Raw genomic sequence first — 9070 nt, forward strand, 5'->3', positions numbered from 1 at the left:
CCGCTGAAATGACATAAAACCCCTTTGTGGCATCTCAAAGGCTCACTATGTTTTGGTGTAGTAAAAATCCCTTCCTTCAGAAACAGACCGTCTGTTTCCAAGAGTTTTGCTGTGGTCGTCTCTGCCCCTGTCTAAGGGAATCCTGCTGTCACTGCTCAGGAATGCACACACGCACATTCAGCTCACCCCCCCCACCCCCCACAGACAGATAAACCAAACCCCCTCCCCTTCTAGACCCTTGCACACATTCCTTTGCTGGGAGGCACCCAGGGGCGCAAACACACACACACTGCACCGGGGGCCAGACACATTCAAGACTCACAAAAGGGGGGTTGGAAAAAAGGCTAACGAGTACAGTATAGCATTCCTGACTAAATCTGAGCGCTGTGACTGCCTCCGACGCTCCTCCCACTTCCTTTAGAGGAGCCGTCTGTCACACGGGACCAACATCCCTCCACCTCGCTCCTTCTGCCCTCCCTTGCTGTGCCCCATCCACCCCACCCCCGCCGGATCTCTCTCTCCTCCCTGCACTTCCTAAATAAACCTCAGAGCATGGAAGCGGAGTGCCGCAGACAGGGCTCCTAATTCCAAAGAGGCTGAGAGAAGGAGGCTGAGAGAGACACAGGCTGAGAGAGACACAGGCTGAGAGAAATATCCAAAGTAAGCATTGGCAATATGTACATTGTTACATCATGCCAATAATGCAAATTGAATTGAGAGAGAAAGGCTGAGAGAGAGGCTGAGAGCCAGAGAGAATGGGGAAAGGGGAGAGAGTACAAGAGGGAGATGGGGAGAGAAAGACAAAGCAAAAAATTATAATGGCAGAACACTAGCTAGTCAAGCGAGGAGGAAAGCTATAGCTCTCGTCCCCCACTCCCCCTTTCGTTCTGTCTGAATTTCTCTCATCACGGATCACACAGCGCTGCAGGGAGCCTTCCAAATGATCCATCTACCCTCTGTTTGGGAAAGAGGTGGGGGAGGTGCCCAAACTCCTGTATGGGCACTAGGGTTCCTCTAGCACAGGCTAGGCAGCCAGCTGAGACTGTGGGAGAGTAGAGCAGAGACGGGAGCTGGGCCCACTCTCCCCCCTCTTCTCATTTGCCCTCCTCCCTTTCCCAATCTCCCCTCCTCACTAAGGCCATAGTCACATCATTGTGTGGGGGAATAACTTTCCTTTTCAGACAGACCAGTCACTGAACTAAATTCAGCAGGGGAAACTCACACACACGCTCCCTCGTGCTAGGCTTGTTGGAGCCACCGTACTTCAGAGCTTGTTTTCATTGAGGCTCTTTGGGCTAAGTCTCCGAGTTTGATTTTGAGCCGGGAGAAGAACGATGGACATAAAGACGGGCTTCTAACTGAACCTGCGCTCCTCCTTCCCTCTAAGTTCCCAACAGAGAGCTGAAGTGACTTCACACCATCCTCATAGGCTGAGTCATCGCAGCAGCCAGCCATGAGCGCGCACACACACACACACACACACACACCAAAATAAAAGACACTCCTATACACTGGAAAAAGGCACCATCAGAATGTCACAACCCTTCCTTTCACAGTGCCCAAACAGGGCTACTCTCTGCAGCAGCTGTCCTTCATTAATCACTGTGCCCAAGCTGCCAGGGCTCCCTCTGTGCTTTACCTCTGAAGGTGAAACCATACATCAATAATACAGGACAGAGATGTAGGCCTACATTGTGTGTATGCGTGTGTAAAAGATTGGGCGCCACTAGCAGCGAATAGACAAGTTCCACTGTGATGTTTACCCATTGACCACCTATAGCGCAGCAGCAAACTGCACTAAAAGGCATTGGAGAGAGAGAATGATATTGCATTGTCCACATCCACGCTCTGCAGAGCACACTAACCAGCAGACAATGGCCCCAGGCCAGCACTCTGTGTGTGTGTGTGTGAGAGAGTGAGTGAGTGAGTGAGTGAGTGAGTGAGTGAGTGAGTGAGTGAGTGAGTGAGTGAGTGAGTGAGTGAGTGAGTGTGTGTGAGAGTGAGAGAGAGAGAGAGAGAGAGAGAGAGAGTTCCCTAGAGGCTACTCTACACACATCAGCCTACACACTTTGGGCTTGTACCCTGTCAAACAAACACACACAGAGGGTAAAGGAGGGATCTCCCATCTCAGATGCAGGGTACAGCCAGCCAGGGTTGTCAGTGCAGTACATCCAGGTTCTGACAGCTGGTCTGGGGCAGCCCTGCTCTAGCCTACTCTCCCTCCGTACACCCTCCTCTCCTCCACTCCCTAACACAGCACGGCCCCATTTGACATTCTTAAATTTGATAAGGATGACCGATGACAAACAAAATTATAGATTTGCGTCGAGCTCGCCTGTCCACCTGTGTGACTCAGTCTTCTCTATATTAGGAAAAAAAGGCCAACTACTCAAACAAAATAAAAGTGAGACTGACAGGCTCAAATGTAGCTTTTCTGTGCCTGGTGTTAAATCGTAGAGAAATTGGGTCGCCATTATCACAACTGCAACATTTGGTTAAAAATGAGGCCTAGATTTTTTTGCCCATATTGTGCAGCCCTACATGAAATGTGGAAATTGTCTCAAATGAGTGCAGGAAATTGATAATGCAGGAAATTGTTTTATACTGTTTTCAACCTCATCCAAAAATAATCTGAATGGAGAAAGACTAATTAAAATCACCCTAGGGCCTCACACTACTCATAAAGCTAATTTACAACTTTTTTAAACACTAAATACCATCAGAAATGTGAAAAATAAAGTGATATGATATTTTGGCCATATCACCCAGCCCTGGTCAGAGACACTCAAGCCCCATTACAGCACAGTTCCATGATCGATTTCACACCTGGCGTTACATCACCAAATTCACCCTCGCCTCCACCGAGTCTGCCCAGTACCCAGTGTGCCCTGCACTAAGTAAGTAGTGTTAGCATGTAGCACAGCAACAGGAAGTGGGCACGGCTAGGGAAGTACCATGCCACCTATTTGGGAGGTAGTCTAACTAGTGAAAGGGCCATTTAACAAGGGATCCATTACAGCCCAGCACCGCAAAAACAGTTTACCTGAACCCTGTTTCCCTCTCCTCCTCTTGTGTGTGACCTACACGACCATGCTGGGCCTCAGAGCAAGGCCAGCCTCCCATGAGCTACTAAAGGCCTGACTCTAGCTCTACACAGAAAGGGAGGACACTGGAGGCTTAGAGCCAGGCAGCCCCACAGGGTAAAACTACCTAGGCTGGCAGTGTACTGTTGTCAGCCAGCTATATCTATACAGATGATAGTTTCAGGATGGAGTCTTGTTGTTCTCCAGGGACAGAGGGAGCAACACAAACACAAGTGGCACTCTTTACAGTGGAGGATGAGGCAGGCAGAGAGGAAGTCAATAGATTCTCACTAGCCCCATTGAGCTGTGGCCTTCTTCTGTCCTACCCAGTGCTGACTAGCAGTAAACATCCCGTATAATGAACCCCTTCACTTCCTCACTCTGTGGCCCACTGTCCTGGCTATTGGCAGCTCGAAAAGCCTTCATGGCTTCTCTTACTGAGCCCTTCATGGATGTGTGTGCGTGCCTGGGATTGAGGTGAAAGGAAAGGTGTCACCCAGCAGCGAGAGCTCCCTGCCACGCACTCCTGTCCCCCAGGGGGGAGTGGCAGGCAGGCCACATCTCCCCGTCTCTGTCAACACAGCCAGCGAAACACACCATATCAGGTATTTACAGCTGTGTAAGAGTGTACAGAGAGGGGGCACCCACCAGGGGAGCGAGGAGAGGGAACCAGAGAGGGCAGTGTGAGTCAGTGTGCGAGGCAATTTGAATATGGTGCAGTTAGGGAGACTGTTACAACGCCACGAGACCGTGACATGGTTATAGTAGCATGACTGCCACGAAGCACTCCAGTCAGTGCATGACGTCTAGCACCAGGACAGAGCGGAGGCCACTGTCCCTTTAAGAGGAAGAAGAGGTAGGTGACTGTGGATTGTGTATTATATACCAGCCTCTGATTAGACACAGCAGGCCCGCTCTCATCCAGTATTTATAACATCTCCACACAAAAGTGAGAATTTTTTACTGAATTCGGGGAGGCTAACATCAAGGGAAACAGTTTTTTACTGTGCCAGCTACATCCATACACACAGGCCTCGTTACTTGTCAGAAGGTTCCAGCCTGCAGTTGTTCTGACGAACGGAGCGGTTCAAACTGGTGTCTATTTTACTTCCCAACAGATGCCCAAGTCTCCCAAGGTCTCTCTGCATCTAGGTCTCCACTGCACGAGTGACATCACAAACGTAGCATAACATCATTCATTTGGTGGAGGATGAATCCCACTACGCAAAGCCAAGCTGTGGAAATACTAGAGGGAGCAGCGTACAGTAGTCCGAGGCCTTACTTTACCCCCACTGTTGACAGGCATTTGTGAAACAAGCACCTGTGTCAGTGAAAAGAAAGATCAGGAGTCACAAGCAAATGAGTACCTGTATCAGAGTGTCAGTCAGTCAGCTGTGGCAGTGACGATAGCCTACACAGCCTTCTCACTAGGCTCCTCTAGAGAAAGAGAGCAGCTGCACAGCCTCACTGTGGGGAAAACTGAAAACACCTCTGCCTCCAATGATTTGGCCTCCTGTCCTCAATTGGCAGAGGGGGAATTAACATAACCCTCGCCTCATAAGGACACAGAAGCCTAATTAGTGTCGTCCTGGAGAACGAAAACAGAATAGATTAATGGCCTTCTCTCTCGGCAGTCTCCATCCAAGATGGCCACAAATCCGGATAATTTTCTGTTCATGTAAGGAGGAGCCTCTTCTTACAAGGCTATGGCAACATGGGGTCATGAGGAAAAAGGAGGAGAGAAAAAAAAAAAAAACACTGGGCGACTGTCTCAAACTGGCATTTGGACAGAGGCTGACAAAGTTTGCACCACAGAGAAGTATCCAGCTTCTTTGGTTTGTCTCACAGGCCAGTAGGGAGGAGGTAATGGAGCGGTGTAGAGCTGCCTGCCTCACACCATCCCAAAGCTAGAACCACCACCAGGGGACTGAGCCATACTACTGGGAATGGGGCCTGAGCTGATGGAAAAATGTCACAACACATGAAAGGAAAGACATGCATTGTCAGGAGAAGATTGTTTGGGCAAAGTGGAGTCGCGTGTACGTGTGAGGTGTAGCCAGGCAAGTTTAAAAAGCCTTGTTGTGGCACTGGGGCTCCTTCTCACTTCTATAATGGGTGATATAGAGGTCCTGGCTGGCCAGCTGTGTGTTATCATGAACTTTCAACACGATCACCAAAACAGACAAAAAAACCTGGCCATTTATTTTCATTGTTGGGTTATTTGATGACGGGCATCTGTTCTGAGCTGAGAGGGGGAGGGGCAAGAGGAGGGCAGCAGGTCTTTGTCAATGTCAAAGGGAAATAACCAAGTCACAGCTGTTGTTTCATTCCCCCTTCACAAAACTCAGCGCCTCTGACCACCAGGTAGGACTTGGGAAACCGCCTGTTGTTTATCTATTCAGGAATTTAATGTGAATTAGGCAAATTTTCCGAATTGGAAAATACAATTGAGACAAAGTACCCTATGTTCCAAAGAGCTAGGCCTAACCACACTGAAATCTTCCTAGCTAATTTAATGAGTTTCTTGTACTAGTCCTCCCCGAACACTGGTAAATATTACACAAGCACATTGTTCCAGCCATAATGACACACACCATGGTTGTTGTGATCTGTTTCCTCTATGGTTCATATCCACAATCAGTGTCATGCTTTCCTCCTCAGTCGAGCTGACCTTTAGATAAATCACTACTTATTAACTACATATACATGCTTACCCCATAAAATAGCATTGATGTTTCATGAACCTATCATTCTACCACAGTGAGAGAATGGGTAGCCTAATGATAGTGAGTTATGAGATATTAAAAACGTCCTGTCTAGTCAGCATGTTGCTTTCTACAAACATGAGTTAGACTAGTAGCCTACTTACTGTTAAATGCGGTAACTTAGTCCAACTTGCAAGAAATGGGTGGGAATGTTTAGTGTTGGACAAAGCATGAGGTCAAAGAAGAGTGGGGGTGGCAATAAACCTCATTGTTCTTTATACAAAGTGCTGCGTTTATATCCTGTTATGCAACTCCTCAATATGACAACCTGCTAATAAAATAGCCATATTCAGCAACTACAATACATCTGAGCTGACGTATCTTGTGTTGTTGTAGTGGTATCTGTTTATACATCCTGCTCTTCAAATAGAATGCATCACGAAACACAACATTAGCAAAGAAATGTGATTGAACGACATGGGGGGGAAACTATTAGCTACCCAGACAGTTGGCCAGCGAATCTCAAACTTATGACCTGACAAGTGTATTTTTGTATCAAAGGCAGACTGTCACTATTTTAATGTACGACAGAAAGCGGTCCTTATTAATCTATCCCATTGTGCACTAGCTTGCCCGTGAGTGTGTCGGCGCTGCAGTCAGCTCAGCCGATAGGGGTGTGGAGGGCTGAACATAGCTATTAAATTACCACAACATCAAGCCAAGCCGCCATTTTCATAGCGCTTTTCTAAGGACAGCGAGAAAACCGTGTAACTGGGGGACCCTTGCCACGAGAAGAAAATCCCCAAGAAAGCAATCAATCTTCTTTCAGACATTCTTACTTAAGTATCAATCTGTCGATACCGTTTATGTGTAGTTATTATTAGAAAAATGGAGAATCTCGTCGATAATTTAGCCAGCTGGTTAGCTAACGAGCCATGCTAGCTAGCTGCAATGGCTTTCAGAGCTACAAAACGTTGGCTAGCGAGTCTCGGCAAAGGAACCATTTTCTCAGGCTACGTAGTTAGCGGCTAACAAATAACATTGGGCCTCTTCGTCTTGAAAAAATACATATACATAAGTTAGTTATTGTATCAATATTTGAAGCTTGTACCACTACCAGACCGCTACATCAGTTGTAATACTTAGCTAGCTAATATTAGCGTTCGAACTGCGGTAAACGTCGTTACGCTGGCCAACGAGGGCTTGAACATTGAAAGATTAGCTACCTATGCTAGTTAGTAAGGCAACTTGGCACGTCATGGTGTGAACAATGCGCAAAGTAAACACTTGCTGAATATACATTCTCGCAGTTTGATTTCCCGTTGTAATAACACTGAGACAATCTATTGTAATCAATCGCACAGTTTAAACTGTCAAAGAAGCTACATTGTCAGTGGAGGAAAGATTCCCCGATTTGATTATGTCCCCTCCCCCCACGTTTGCAGCAGTTAAACCACATACCCTCTGAATCTAAATTAAGGGATGTAATGCATTTGTCAACTAGGAACAAAATAGAATGGTGGGAGTTTATCGGTCCAACAGCCGTTTGTTCATCTCGTGACTGAGGAGGCCTCTAGTTTGAGATATAAAAAAGCATTTACACAATTGTGGACATGCGATTGAATTTTGATCAGAAATATAATGCAACTACAAATTTCCAGATAATTATACGTAGTCTTTTGTTATCTAACTGTCTATGTAAACAAAAGCCCTGTCAATGCCCTCTGCGCAACACCACATTTTGTGGACTAGCTGGCTAGTTATTCATAAACGGAAATAAACCTTCACAGGAACAAGAAGCGCACTTCCAACCACATATGAAAATCTGTAACTAGATAACGAGCACGGATGTGTTAAACCAAGCCAGTCCAACAAATACTACAATACAATTCATGATTTACTTGGTCTGTAAGTACAATTTTACCACTAGCCTATTGCATGGGAGTACATTGACAAACTGACCATCCTTTGGGGGCTGGTTGAAAAAGAGAGCGGGGTAGTTCTTCATGCCACCTAGTTAGTTAGTTAACGTTACGTTCGACTGCAACAGCATACTGACATTGGTATAGCTAACTCGCCAAAATAGTTAATGTTTGATAAAGTATTGCTTCCCTTTCTCTTCATTAACAGTCCAATGTTATTAAACTGCATTAAGTAAGCGTGCTAACGTTTCAGAAGCAGCCAGTTGAATCTAAAATTCAAATGCGCTAACGTTAGCTAGCTAAACACTGCACTGTCTAACTAGCAAATGCTAAAAGTTGCTAGCCAGCTAATACAAGCTAACGTTACACCAAAACAATACTATAATTCAGGACTAACATTCTAAGTAAGTGGCTCACTTATATTAAAAACCAACTAATTTCCTACCAGAAAGTTAGTTATTATCAACTTCCATCTAAGTATAGCGCCATCAGCATCCACGTAGCTAACGTTACTAGCTACAGTAGCTAGCCATGAGAAACCAAGTCGGTAAGCTGGCTAGGTAGACTAACTTGGTGAGTTATTGAAACTAAGACAACCTATGAGGTAGTTTTAAAGCGTTTTACTTACAGTTAAAGTCCACTGTAGATACCCTGAATAAAGAAACAGCGACCTGGGTGAGACCCCCGTCGCTAGAGCCTCGCTCTCTACACAACCAAAACAATAGCTACTTCACTCCACACTGCGGCTCTATAAGGTTTAAAAATATTTACACTGATAGCAGTCTTCTTGAGAGACTCCCCGTACTGTAATTAATTTTCGTTGGTAGTTATAGGAACCCAATAATGACAGACAGTTCCGAACCGTTAAAATTGTGTCCTACCTACGCCGACTGTTGGAAATTAGATCCCTTCTACCCTGTCTCTTTTCCCTTTGCAAAAATGGCGGCCCTGGCAGGACTGCCGTGACTCCGCCTCCTCCAGCCCCATCAACCCCTAACCCGAGCCCCGCCCCTACACTCTCCGGGGTCCACGAGCCCAAGATTACAGGGGCGCCGTGAAATGAGATGGCTACATGCGCGTTCACGCGTCCGTGCCCTGCCTGTTCTGTAGTTTTGTCAAGTCCGAATCTTGCCACTATGATGCCACTATGCAGGATTTGTGAGTTCAGTTGCAACGAGTTGGTTCTAGAATATATATATATTCTTGCTTATAATCCTAATTTATGCAATCTGATCTCCAAATTTAATTTAGAACAAATGTAAACATTCATAGGATTGATAAAAATCAACATCTCAGATTGTGAGTACAGCATCTCATGCCTTCAGCAACTCATTAAAAATGAATCCATTACCATGAATGG

General features: G+C 46.1%; 1 protein-coding gene across 16 annotated transcripts in view; it reads right to left on the reverse strand.

The window, feature by feature from the left end:
* The window catches only part of LOC106609379 (inactive histone-lysine N-methyltransferase 2E), a 38106-nt gene extending 29446 nt beyond the window's left edge, over positions 1-8660 (reverse strand). For 12 of the 16 annotated variants that reach the window (XM_045722158.2, XM_045722155.2, XM_045722151.2 and 9 more), the window contains exon 1: positions 8339-8659. The gene's annotated coding sequence lies outside the window, so the exon portion shown is untranslated. Of the gene's footprint in view, positions 1-8338 lie in introns of all 16 variants that reach the window. The other 4 variants (XM_045722146.2, XM_045722143.2, XM_045722142.2 and 1 more) reach the window with 3 other exon arrangements.
* Between the last annotated feature and the right edge of the window lie 410 nt (positions 8661-9070).

This window comes from Salmo salar, chromosome 07 (assembly GCF_965601325.2).
Source record: "Salmo salar chromosome 07, fSalSal1, whole genome shotgun sequence".
NCBI classification, from domain to species: Eukaryota; Metazoa; Chordata; class Actinopteri; order Salmoniformes; family Salmonidae; genus Salmo; species Salmo salar.